This window comes from Strigops habroptila, chromosome 1 (genome assembly GCF_004027225.2).
Source record: "Strigops habroptila isolate Jane chromosome 1, bStrHab1.2.pri, whole genome shotgun sequence".
Taxonomy (NCBI): domain Eukaryota; kingdom Metazoa; phylum Chordata; class Aves; order Psittaciformes; family Psittacidae; genus Strigops; species Strigops habroptila.
Genome location: NC_044277.2, coordinates 147,687,070 through 147,701,304, shown reverse-complemented (window position 1 = coordinate 147,701,304; position 14,235 = coordinate 147,687,070). Strand labels below are relative to the sequence as shown.

Genomic DNA, 14,235 nt, shown 5'->3' with positions numbered 1-14,235 from the left:
CTGATAGATACTTTACACATACAGAATGAAAAGCCATGCCCAAGGACCTTACAATCAAAGCTAGTTAAGGCAAACTTTAGCCCGTGATACTGCAAACTAAAAACCTAAGTGGGTTTACCAGCCCAACTTCATTGGGTTCCTAAAGCCTCCTGCCCTAACAATATGTCCATTGTGAAGGTCGATAATAAACTTAAAAATATAAAAGCCTAAATATAAAAGAATTTATGATATGACCACTTTGGTTTCAGAATAAATACTTAAATCTTAAGACAGTTGCCTGGGGTGAGATTGCATTATTCCACTTCCTAATGATCTTGCCAATGATATAGGAATACAAGTTCCCCCTGGAGCTTTATATCCTTAGGCCATCAGGTTAATGAAGTATTATTTGGTCATGTGAAGCCACTGTAACTGAAAAAAGAAAACCTCTATCACTAGAAAGTCTTTCGGACTTTTGAGCAGATCCAGCATAGCAGAAGGTTAGAGGTAAAGCTGTGGTTTAAGCCATATGACACTATCAGACGAAAATCAGGTGGCAAAAGTCCACAAGGTGCAGGAACATCTTAGGGTGCGAGTAGGGAGGGGACAATCTTTAAAATAACAAATGAAATGCAGGGTCAGGAGGCTGGGACACCACTATCCTGCATCTCGCCTTTCGAGTGATTTAAGGTTTCACCACTGACCCATTCCGTGCCTCAGTTGCCTAAAACAGAAATAACAGTATTGTTCTCCTTTTTAAGTATCAAGAGAAATGCTACTGAAGACCTAGGTAATTTTTATTCCAGTAAAAAGTCTACATGCTTATCACAGCTATCTTCTGTGTGGTGCTTCCAAATACCTTCCCTCATGTCTTCCACCTGCATCTTTGCTGACATGGTCCACAATTCTATTCAGTTCGTGTCTATATAGGGGAATAATTTTACTTAGGGAATACATTTATTTAGAAAAGAACTGAGAGGTCAAAGGACCAAAAAAAACAAAGGAAAGTGAGCAAAACCTTATTCTTTGCATAGTCGGAACTGTTTTGCCTTGTCCTTGAACTTTAAGAGAAAGGTAGAAAACAATACATTCAAACTAAGTGCCAATTTCCAGCTGCCTCATGAAATGGGACCTCAGCAGCAGATCTCCTAATGATGGTTAAGTGAGAAAGGCTGCCAACTCCTTACATCAAACATAATCATCCAGTGGTGCCCTCCACTGAAGAGAGCCAGGAAACATGTTTCTTTTACTGATATGATAATACAGACACAGGTGTTGTAAACCTATTCCTGCTGGTGAACCACAAGAGGCACTTCAGTGTGTTCTAAACCCTTAAGCCACATCAGCATATGAAAACGCAGTAGATTTTTAGGGAGTTTTTTGCACATCAGGAGGGCTCTTGTTACATATTAAGGCATGTTTTTGAAGCCAAGGCCTGGCTGCAGGTGTCCACACAGAGACTTTAGAGGCTGATTTTCAAAGATGACACTTCCAGGAGTTTCCAGTGAGGCCTGGAAGAGCTCCTGGCTCTTGTTCAGTAGTTGCAAAGAAGCAGAGGTAGATGCCCCCAACACACACAATTAGGAGGGGGGTTTGTATGTTATGGGTTGGGTTTGGGATGGGTTTTTTAAGCACAGTTCCAGGTCGAAAAAGTAGAGACATGGAAATTATTGTTTCTCCTGCTTTCAGAAAAGTGAATGTTCCAGTCACTTCAAACCACTGCAATTAACGCATGATAAAATGCTCTGATTAACGCTACCAAAATGAGCCTAAATGTATATATATTAATGGTGTTCGCTGAGTTTATATAGAGCTACACAAAGGGCTCAGTCCTCGGTAGATGTGAAACAGTACTAAAATTGGGCTGCAATAATTTACTACCATTGCCCTAAAAACTGTTAATAAATTGGGACTTCTGATGGCAAAGACCACGTCAATGGACAGAATATGCAACATCCATCACTCTGAGAAAAACTGATGAGAGCTCACTGTGCCACAGCTCCAAACACTCTACTGGCTATTCGTTTGAAAACAAATCTACTTCAAGGCCATTTATCTTTAAAAGCCCTTAACAAATTAGGAAGCATGTATCTCCTGGACTGTCTGCCCATCCATTTTTCACGAAGATAATTAGCACCCTGACCCAACCATTAACAAAATTGTGCTCTGTTTGGACTAATGGGAAAGAGAATTCTGAAAGCAAGAAATCAGGAGCAAAAATAACCTGTCCCCAGTTATGGGTATCTCCACTGAAGAAGCTTTTTCTGGCCTGTTGTTAAAGGAGGAACAAGATGGTCTCCTGCATAGTTTCTTCCATTTTTAGTATAATTCTCTCTTTCCTTATGTATTTTTCTCGCAGCTTTTGCAGACTGAGCAAATTCAGCCATCTGCAGCACAAGCAGAAAAGAATAAATTCCTCCAAATAAAACCTCCAGCTTATTCTTGATGTTTACATCAACACAGAGAATGAATGGAGCCAAATCCCTCAATGCAGAGGAATAAGCTGTGTGGTAGCGCTCAATTTCTACAGGACGGGAGTACAGAAGGATAACTATAGGAAATGTTTACTTGCATTTAGGGAACCAAATTTGTTCCCCAGCTTGTTTTGCTTATAAACTTTGCAGTCTTAGAGGCATAACTCACAGACGTTTGTTTTAACAGTTGCACAGCTACAGCAGCATCCAGTTACATGCAAAAATATAGTTAAACAAATCCTTTAGCAGACTTGGAAAATTCCTAGTCTTTGAATAAAGCTGGATTCTTTTAATCCTGCTGGAAACACAAAGAACCATTTCCTTGGTTCTTTTTACTTTCCTTGGTTGCAAGTCAATCGATCAACAATCCCTACAAGTCCCTACTGGGACCATCAGGGAATAACCCAATTCTTCCTGAAAACTTTTTCCCTTCTCTGCTTTCCAACTTTTATTCAGCTGCACTTCTTTGTCACAGTTTTTCTCGTGGTTGCTTAGAAAGGACTCGAATCAAATGAAAGTCTCTGACAGCCTATGCAATGCCTTTTTTTACATCAACTTTTTACCCCATTTTAACTCACTCGGAAGAATTCCAATATATTTTGGAGCACACATTTGCTATTCTAAAAGCCTCCTTGGCTTCTCCCTATCACATTATACTCATCCAGCTATTCTATAAATATTTATAATATCATTATGCATTTTTTATTGATTCCCCCTTGTCACATGCCAGTCTTGAAGCTGTATGTCTGTCGGAAAGCATATCCAAAAGGCAGATATATTTTTAAAGACAACCTTTTCTCTGGTAGCCTATAAAATAATATACGCCCCTTCTTTGTTTCCTTCCAGTGTTAGAATAATATTACCTCAATAATATTGAGGTACTCCTCACATCATGCAAATAAATAAATAAATTCCTATGGAATTTCCTGAGGGGGGAAAAAGCTTTCATAGCCTCAAACAAGAGGGCCTTGGGGAAAGGTCACTGCTATTCCCAGTCTTTGTGAAATGATGTAAGTGGTAACACCCAAAAGGGGATACACTATGCTAAGATACAGACATGCCTTAAGTTGCTAACAAAGAATGACTCCAAAGTCAGAGCTTCAACCTAAGCAACTCATGGTTTAGTTCATTGTTTGGAATTTGTCCTTTCCTTTCCTTTCCCTTCCTTCCCTTCCTTTCCTTTCCCTTCCTTTCCTCTCCTCTCCTTTCCTTTCCTCTCCTTCCCTTCCTTTCCTTTCCCTTCCTTTCCTCTCCTCTCCTTTCCTTTCCTCTCCTTCCCTTCCTTTCCTTTCCCTTCCTTTCCCTTCCTTCCCTTCCTTTCCTTTCCCTTCCTTCCCTTCCTTTCCTTTCCCTTCCTTCCCTTCCTTTCCTTTCCCTTCCTTCCCTTTCTTTCCTTTCCCTTCCTTTCCTCTCCTCTCCTTTCCTTTCCTCTCCTTCCCTTCCCTTTCCTCTCCTTCCCTTCCCTTTCCCTTTCCTCTCTTCCTTCCCTTTCCTCTCTTCCTTTCCCACAATCTATCAAGAATATTCCACAAAGAAGCAGATCTAATACAGAGGAGGAAGGAGGAAAGATACAGTTAGCGCAGGGGACAGAGTCATTTTTAGCATTAAATTAATCTAGAAAGTTGAATTATGATTATTAATGTTCAGAAAATTTCTGCACTGGTAGAAATACACCTAGATATCCAAGATACTAACCAAGATCCCTTGAAAAGATACTGCAGAAATTTGGGTTACAGATATTCCTAATCATATCATAGATGGGAGTCCAAATATACAATGACATCAAACCTACTTTCTGGGATATAAAAAAAGAAGTGATTTGGTTGTCAGTACCATCATTCAGGAAATCCCCGCCCCACAGGTTTGTTTTTTAAATGAACAGACTCTGCCTACTAAATGTCAGAGTAGCTGGGAAGGGACAAGGCATTATTTCACAATTCCAAAACAGTGACACTGATAAAAGACAGGGAGCAACAGGCTGAGACAGTTCTTCATATGGTAGTTGAAGTTTCTTTTGCTGCAGAAGAATTAGCATTGAAATTGTGATTCTAAGAATTCCACATCAGTTACATTTAGTGGGAGCCTATCATAATAAACCCTAAAGACAGCAGATGATAAAACCAGCAAACATAAGATAATGTTCATGCAGAACTACACTGAAGATAGATAAGGCTACAGATCATGAAAGCAAAATTACTGAAGCAGCTTGCTATGTTGTTGGTTTGGGGTTTGGTTTTGTGTTTGTTTTTTAATTAATACATTAAACTCTCCTATTCAATTAAAATACAATCTACCAAAAATGCAGAAAATGTCACTTTTACTTCAAAATTCTTCTCAACGTGATCTGTGGATTGAAAAACTTGGCTTCTGTGTAGTGCTAGGCATTACTTTCTATTGAACAAACAGTGCACCTTACACAAAACCTCTTCTCATTCTGCTGTTCTCTTTTGTGAACTAGGTTTTCTCCTTCCCTTCACCAGGAAACCCAGTGCTCTGCTGCAATACCGGGGAATCTAAAAAGCATCATTTCAAATCAACACTCTGAATTGTAAATGCTTCACGTGTAAAAAGTTTCACAACCCCTGCAGAACTGCTACTGTGAAAATGGAAAAACTTCTTTCAAGTCAGTAAAATCCACTCCCCACATCTGTGCTCTCACTAACAAGGTAGCTGTCCGCTTTAATGCAGAGAAACAGTTAAGCGTGGACTATGGTATTAATTATAGCCACTATTTAGAAAACACTGTGTAGCTGCATTTTACCACACTGAATCCCAAGCCTCCAAACAAGCAATTTAATTTTCCTCGTAAGAGTGACAAGTCCAATAATAAACCAGCACAAATTATGCAAAAGGATCACAGACCTTACAAACATGTTCTCAACCTTATTGAAGGAATAAATCAAATATGCATACCCAGCTGCTTTCCGTGCAAAGGCACTGCTACCCCTATCCATGCATTTTCGTGTTAATTTTTTCATGTAAATTCTATTGATTTTTCTATATTTTACAGCTTTTAATTCTCCAGGCAAATTCCAGCAAGAGGAGTAGGGAAAAAAAGGTGATTTGTGCAAACAGTCCTATTGACAAGCTGCAGTGTGGTATTCTCTGGAGAGCCCTCTACAAGAGTTTATGTGGATGAATTCAAAACAACTTATTTTTCCACAATAAGTCACAAAGAGGGACATACATATGGGATAACCCACCTATGTTATTGACCACTACTACTCATAGAACAGTGCTACGCCTTGCAATGAAAACTTGTCAATTGATTCTGGTGCTCCTCTGGAGACTGTGAGGGCTGTTTTTCACCTCAGTATGCGATGGGACACTTCTTTTAATAAAAACTCCTATAGTCCATAGCTGCACTTCTGAGTGCTTGGGACTTCTGCTCTTTATGTGTCGAACACCTCAGTCTGGTCAAGCAGAATAAGATCACACACTTCCCAGCAGTAAATCTTCAGTTTTAGATAACTTGTCCAGCATTGCAAAGAAAATTCATGGCGGGATTCAACTCTCCAGGACAACACTCAACTGAACTGAATCATAAGAACTGTCTATTTAAATATAAATCACAACAATCACACTTCTTACTATTACATACATGGAAATGACGCTTGTGCCCCATTACTAACTCTCATTTGAAAATAAACCCATCCCAGTAACCAATCACTTCAGCGGGGTAGCAAGGTACATAAACCCTGACGGGTTCTTGGAGCGACACACTGATACATGGCCCATTTGCTACTGCAAGGTCTTCGGCCTGGTTTACCTCCTACCCTTGCTGCTTGTTCCAGAGACGTTGCTGGACCAACCACCCACCCATCATTCTGTGCTTTGTGCAAATAGGACTTTAATTTCAACCTGGGCACAACAAAGTTCAGAATTAGCTGGAAGCAGCATGTTTGGGGTCTTTAAACCTGAGATGTTACCACCTAATCAAGTTACACTCTTCCAGTTTTCAAGTCTACTGGTTGGACTCAAATTGCCTGGCAATCCAAAAAAGACAGAGGCAAGTAAGGGTATGGGACATTAGCCAGATATAGTCCATCCTGTGGCATGGAAAAAATAGCCAGCTGAGGAAGAAGATATGAATAGGGAGTAAAATAGCAGGAGGAGAGACAATTTTCTGCAGAATGGGAAGTCTAGTTCCCAAGGTCACAGAATCTGACACAACCCTTCTAAAAAACAATATATAAATGCTTTGCTATTCATGGAGAAGTCCTCTTCTGAGACAGCACCCGTTTTACACCCTCTAAGTTCAATATCAATTAGAAGCTCTTAAAGGACAAGAATTAGACATACAGGCTTGCTATAAAAATACTGATAGTGTTATGTTAAATTTGACTTTGCTGTTTAAAATTTCTAGGCACAGAGCATTAGGATTGGAGCTTAAATCTATGACATTTCCATTTATCTTCAGGCTGAAAAATAAACACAAATTACTATAAAGCATTAGTTTCTAGTTTTGACCTTTTTTCCTCAAAAAGCTAATAAAATATCTTCACTTTAGAGAAGCTTTAGGAACCACTGACCGACCTCTTTAGTGCTCCCCCAAACTGCTACTGCTGTTCAAGTAAGTTCCAACCTTAAATGAAAACCCAAGACAGTAGCTCACTTCCTAGCTGTTCGATAGCCAGGTCTAACACAATGTCCTTCTTGCATTTTAAAAACACAGCATTACATTCTCTGACTACACCATGCTAACAGCACTTGTTATCTGGGATGTCTCTATACCCTGGGATACAATTAAACATACAAACTCCCTGGCTGACTTGAGAACTTCAGCCATTATCGTCAGCTTAATCTGCACACTGCAAGAGTAAGGTGACTTCAAGGAATCACAAGGCAGAGAAGGCAGATGTCAGTAGTCTCTTTGGGCAAACTGGTATAAAGCACAATACCCTCAGCAAACATTCAGCTCTGCAAACAGTATAATGCCATCTTATTTCACCTATGATCAACACAGATCTTTGGGTATTTTTTATAGGATTCACAAAATTTAATAGATACCTAATGATTTACATATTAGAGTACTGACCAAAGATCCACATGAAAGCGTAAGTGCCTGACTGCTCAGCACTCAAACCCCCTGGCTCTGCTGCCACCAAGCACTCCACTGACACATCAGTTATTGGCATTAATATTTCCTATGCATATAAAGGTCTCATTTCTATCCATATTGAGATGCACCTGAAGTTTAAGAGGCTGACAGAACCTGATGCCTCCTTTGATCTCAAAACACCGCTATCCACCAACTAGACATTTCTCTACTGATCTCATTTGAAGGGCGTGTTTGAAGCGGCTGTTCTCAGAGCATACCTAATAGATCTGGTTTCCTTTTTAAGAACTGGGAAAGAGCTTTTATGAGCACAGATTAATAGTTGGAGCACTCCCTCAGGAGGCTGATGACCCGCACTAAGGTTCCTTCTCTGTCAAAGGGAATTGACATCCAAATCCTACTTCAGTCTGCTCCCCAGACATGACGTCATTCTCAGCGAAGCAGATTCTTCCCTCCCTGCTCCACAAGTTAAACAAATTAATCGAATTCTTTTCATAAAACAGTTAAACAGGAGGAGCACATGGAAGTCCGGCTGCAATCCACTGACCTGGATACAGTTTGAGCTCCAACCTTTACTTACCCAAACCTCTCTTTCACACCTTGAATAAATCCTCCAATTACTTCACCATGGTATTACAAGAACCTTATACCCATGGTTGCCTCCTTTCTAATGTGTTATGAGGTTATGTTTTTCCCAGAGAAAAGCAGAACCTCTGATTTTGTGGGATATTTTTGAGATGAGAAGAGTGGTTCTCTCACTATCTTCAGAAGATTTGGCAGTTGGAGTCACAAGAGGAGGAAATAACTTTCTGCAGCACAACATAAGACATCTAAATCCAACAGAGCAGGATTTTAGATGCTTCATTCTTCCTGCTGCTCATGGTTTTCCCACTGACAAGCTCAGCCTGATTCCTTCTTGGTACACTTATTCTGATGGATTGTACTCTTTCTATACACCAAATTCTCCATCTGCCCTGTATACACAGTCTAACTACGACACTCAAGACAAGTACACTGCAGCTAGAAGTCATATGTGCATTTCTGAATAGCCCAAGGGCTACACTCCAGTATAATGTTGTGAGCACAGACAGTAACATCCCATTTTCAGAAATGGGAAAATAGGCATTATGTGACTGCAGGAAGATCACACTCTTGTTCAGCAAATGAGCAAATACTAAAAACCAGAATTCCTTTCTGCTTCTCAGCCTGATCTTACAACAAACATTATGAATCACAGATGCCTTCTAGCCAAATTCTAGTTTGGACAATTTCACTAACCTCTGTTTCCCCATTACCCTTCAGCCATCCCAATGTAATACAGTATATCTGACTGCCCTGAACTCTTGTGTACTCATTAAGCACTAAGTTAACTGCACATAATATTCAGTCAGGCTACTAGCATGGACTTTGGAGTTGGTTGTTTTTCTATTGAAAAGGTTCACTGAGTTTAAAAGAGTTGTGTAAATTGTAAGTGATCTCTGCAACCATCAATTATTTACTCCTCAGCTATAACGGGTGAGATTGATGAGAAAACTCTCATTGATTCCCAGGATCTCACCTCATATGCTTTGATGAAAATCCATGCTGAGACAGTAGGTTCTGCAACACCTTCTGCCTCTTCGGACTGGATGCCAGAGAAGACCTTCATGCCCATACCACCTTTTCAGTCTCACTGTTTGCCAAAGCACATTCTTCTGTACTTTGAAGGGAGTAGATCTGATGCAAGGTCAAGAGTGCTATCCAGAAGGTTCAAAGTAACAACAGGGGCTTTCAGAGTGGTCGGAACAACAGCCCACATAGGCGGTAGCGGTAGTGGGAGGGTGTTTAGGACCCTAGGTCAGGATTCTGGTACAGAGTGATAAGGAGGATTGCTTCTTCCAATATTATCATGAGATTCCTTCTAACAGAAGTAGGAAACAAAGGCAAGGACTGTAATTTGCCAACAACCTTCACAGACGTTTCACTTTTAAAATAATGTCTTTTGTTTTCATGAGCTTCATTTTATTACTTCTAGAGTTTATTTTTTACCTAATGGAGGCAGCTCAGTTCTGCTGCCTGTTTAAGGACATTCTATAACTTTACATTCACGTCTTTTAAACAAAACATTTTTAAGACCTAATTCTATATTCTTTATAAATAGATAAATCTACATCTGGAGAAAACAAGTTAAAATAAACAAAAAGCTAAAAAAACCAAAGGCATTGAAAACTGCATTACATGATCAGCCACGTAAGGAATTTTTATGTAACCAGGACAAAGTTCCTCTTCAGATTTTATTCTGCAGTATGTCATTGTGTTGCATCTGGCAGAAAAATAAGACCTAAAATCAAAGTACTGTGGACTGAATAGCTCCAGTAAGCTATTTGGTGGGCTTACTAAGATCAGGAACTGGCGAAAATTTGCATTTTGGAATAAAACGACTGTATGATGGAGAAACAAAAGAATGCTGCTAAAAATATTGATGCTTCTTCTAGAGGTAACAAAAAGTTACTTCATGTTCAAAATTTTGGAATGAGAGCTATACATCCTTCATCTAACTTTTAAACAAGATTGAAAAAGCCCTTTGCAGGTAAATGGTCTGATAGAATTACAGGGATCACTTTGTAATCTGGTAGAACAGGATACCATACCCAGCAAATCCAGGCTCAGAAGAACGCAGGGCCCTCCAAACCTGCCTGTAAGTAGACTACTTACACAAGTTGTCCCACCAAATCATTAGTCAATCAATTTCCATAAGATACTTGTCACACAAATAAGGTTTTGTATAGTCGCTACACAAAGTCTATGATAACTGCTTTTATTACAAGCCACTTGTGCTTGTTTATAGTCCCTTCTTTTGACATGCTGCAGATCATGTATAATTAAAGATAACTGTTACTCTCTTCCTTCCTCCGCAATACAGTAAAGCCTGTAAACAAAGACAAGCTCTGGGACCATTAAGAGAGGCCCTTGTTTGCAGGCTGTCTTTCCAACCAGCTCCTTCAATTTCAATACTAAACCTGTCAAGCTTAATTAAGAGTTATGGAGCATAACCATTTCAAAACCATAAATCCATACAGCAGAAAAGTAACATGACTGCCATAGCGAACATCTCTTTTTAAATAAGCAATATCTCTTTCTGAGACCTAATTTAGGTTCCTTATACACAACTTCATATTGTAAATATCTTTATTGCTTCTCCTGCAGTGAATATAAAGACCATCATAAAATAATTTCATCCTGATGTCTTCTGCTTTATTTGACTATTTAAAGTGGACCTCAATGCATATCCTAGTGCTTACACTGCTATTCCATCCAAATTCACCATAGATTTTTGTGATCCTTCAAAAACTCTGCACAGAACTGTATTTCCCTCCAGCTTTAACATTTTCTTTCTAAAGGCTATACCTTTTGAGTGTGCACAGCTATCCACACCTCATCACAGCCTCAAGCAGAATGGTACCAAGAAAGAAGTATCTAAAGCTCACCGATCAAAACGCCTTTAACATTCAGCACACCCAGTCTGAGGCACCAGTGACCCACTCCAAAAAGTCCACATTGGGTTAGATTTGAACCTAAAGCCACCTTACTCATTCCAGAGACACTACACATTTGCTTCCATTTTAACAGCGCTTGGATCTTCCACTAGAAGCTCTGCAGAATCAGTGTCCTAGTGAGCCTGAGACCAATTCACAAAGGCCAGTGCAACCTCAATCATCTTGGTACTTTCAACAAGAAACTGAAATTTAACAGACAACTGCTGACAGTGCTTCAAAGGCTTGAACCTCACAGTATTTGGCAGATATTAAAAACAATGGATTTTTGCCATTTTCAGTGTTAAAAGTGTTCCACGTACAGTCTTAACATTAACTTTCACTTATTTAAGGCGATTTTGGGGCCTCTACAGCAACAAAGCTACACTTGAACATCCAACTCCTAAAGGCTTAAAAATAGAAAGGTGGTTAAGATGGTATGACATTTATTACTATTTCCTAATCTAATGATTTTTGTTACATGATTGCATGAGGAAACCTTTGGCTACCCCCATCTGCTTCATGAACTAACAGAGTAGTTCAATTTATAGAACTGCTGATCATCTAGCAGTCTACAGCCAACCCCTAAAACAAAAGTTTCCTTAAAAACTTAAATGGTTGACATCTTGATGAGCATTTTTCACATGTTAAGCAACATTTGGGTCAACTTACAGAGGAAATTATAGCTGAATATCTAAATGCATAATTTATGCAGACTAAACATTAACTGTATAAGATTTTATCAGCTGTTTATCAGACCCAGAGAGACACAGGAAATAACACCCTGACCAGTGAGTTCATACCTTTTGGGAAAAGATAGTAAGAAAAGGAGCTAAGCCTCCCTCTTCTTCCTTATCCCGTCTGGAAAATGTGCTTAATAATAACGCTTTGCACTTAAATTTCTATGTGGAGATCCGAAATCACTTTACAAAGGTGCATAAGCATTATTATTCTCATTTCACAGTTGGCCTCACTAAGTACAGAGATTTGTAGGAATTTGTATGAGAAGCAGTGTTCTCCAGTGAATAAGAGCGTGAAATTATCTCCCCAGGGTTTTCATCCCAGCTCAGCTATAAACTTCAGTCTACACTGATACCCACCAGGGCAAAACTAGATACAGTCCATCTGAAACTGGTGGGTTTCTGCGTGGGGAATAGGAGCCCAGGCCAGAAAATCATGACACAGATCTGAAAAAATTTTGCCTAACGTTGATGTAATCAGTTAAAATTCACTTTTCTGGACCACTGGGGGGATGGTCATCACACGGGTCATCACAGCATTCAGACACAAAAATATTCACAATTAAATGAAATGGCACCTTTTCAAAAGGAAAAGGAAACAATACGTACACAGCAGTGGACAGCCCGGCATTTGATCAGGAGAACTCCTTAATTACCATCATCATACTCCTTTTCTGCTGACAAAAAAAGTCTTTCACACCCATTTCCTATACTACAGCTTTTTTTCCTCTATATAATTCCTCTCCTGGACAACTCCTCTCCCGCACGTGGCAGCAACCTCACCTAAGAGATTTAAATTATGTCATGGAAAGAACTTCGGATTCAGGAAAATATGAAGAGTACCTCTTCATAAGTGGAATCCTTTTAGAATCTTCTATTCTCAAATATCGCTTGGTCACTTAGGTTAAACTTCAACCAATCTTCCCAATTCCACACCAGATTAAAAGCTAAAAATGAGGAAGTAGGACAGTATTTTTCTTTCTTAGAATTATGGAAACAATACAAATTGTGCCTCTAAGGCTTACGGAGAGATTTTTGAGGTTGCAACTTTTAAACTATTATCTATTCTTCAAAAAGCTACTTACTTGCAGGGTCTGGCCTAAATCACAATGGCTCACAAAGTCAAAAGACTCTCTCACTCTTAACAGCTTCAAAAGTACTCCACTGAAACGTGCAATCAATCTACTTATTTGTATTTCTCTCAGCTGTAATAGCCTGTACATGTAAAGCTTTTATGGACAACCAATTTTGTTTGTAAAGGCGAAAAGCCTAAACAAAAGTGATCTGTCAAAACAACAAAAAAATCTTCAATGCTTTTAATTCAATCATAGTTCAGTAAATCTGATACAGAATATGCGTATGAAATAGATCAAACTACTTTGCCAAGCCCAATCTGTCAGACAAAGAACAGAAAACGCCTAACTGGAGTTCTAATAAATCAAGATTTTTGCTACAGAGGTTGACACCCCTGCGAAGTTTTGTAATTCATAATTCATAAGCAAAAGGTCAAGAGGACTGTTAAATAATTTAACTGGCATAACAGAAGAGTTTTCTTTCATTCCTCTTACACTTCTCAAAAGCACAGAAAAGCCTGTTTAAATTAGAAGAAAAATCAAGAGCTGAACTCTCCCCCCGTGGTTTTTGTAGTTTATTTCAGGATAGCATCATCTCTCTTTGTGTTACAGTTCTGTGTTGAGACATGAATCCATAATGGATTTGTGCCCAGTGCAGTAACTGCTATGCCAGGTCTTTGGAGATTTTAACAATGCTTCTTGACACAGTTCTCTCTCTAACACTCCTTGACAACAACTACAGTTAGCCAAGCTTTAACACACAAATGTGTGCTCATGATGGTGACAGGCAAGAACAAAATCTTTGGGTTTTAAGTGTAAACCTAATGTGTTTAGTTTGACCACCAGCATGAAGATCTCATGATCAGTTCTGCAACACACCATCGTGAGGAAGTCTTTAAAGAAGGACATCTCAGTGACAGCTCCTTTCCCTCCACAGCAAGGGCATTACAGGGCCCCCCACCTGGGAGCATCTCCTCTCCATCTGAAATCAATAAGCTTAAGGAGGATGTCACAGGGGAGCTCTGCACTCTGCCTAAAAAGTCACCAAAAAAGAGAAGTTGCAGAAATTGCTGCTGTTTTAGTGTACTTCCGTGGTTAAGAACTTTTGCTTCTGCTCCGTTCTAACTACACTACAACCAAATCAAAGTTTCCTGTCAGCAAGAACTATTGTAAATACATGTTACTTTCAGCTTAACAGCTTTCAGGCTTCTTATGCCACCTCCCACTTCTTCCCTAAAGCCTCAACAGAGATCTTTATCGACTAATATGACAACACCTAACAAGGGTATAACTGATAAGTTGTAGGTTTGATCCTGTCTACAACACTCATATGCCTCCAACAGATGGTTCATCTGCCTGATTTTGGAACAGGAGGTAGCACTGTAGCTAAATGTAGAT

The 14,235-nt window shown here is 39.4% G+C and overlaps 1 protein-coding gene across 2 annotated transcripts in view; it reads right to left on the bottom strand.

The window, feature by feature from the left end:
• Positions 1–14,235, bottom strand: part of TPK1 (thiamin pyrophosphokinase 1) — a 293,711-nt gene that overhangs the window by 239,134 nt on the left and 40,342 nt on the right. The gene's annotated exons all lie outside the window — the stretch shown is intronic.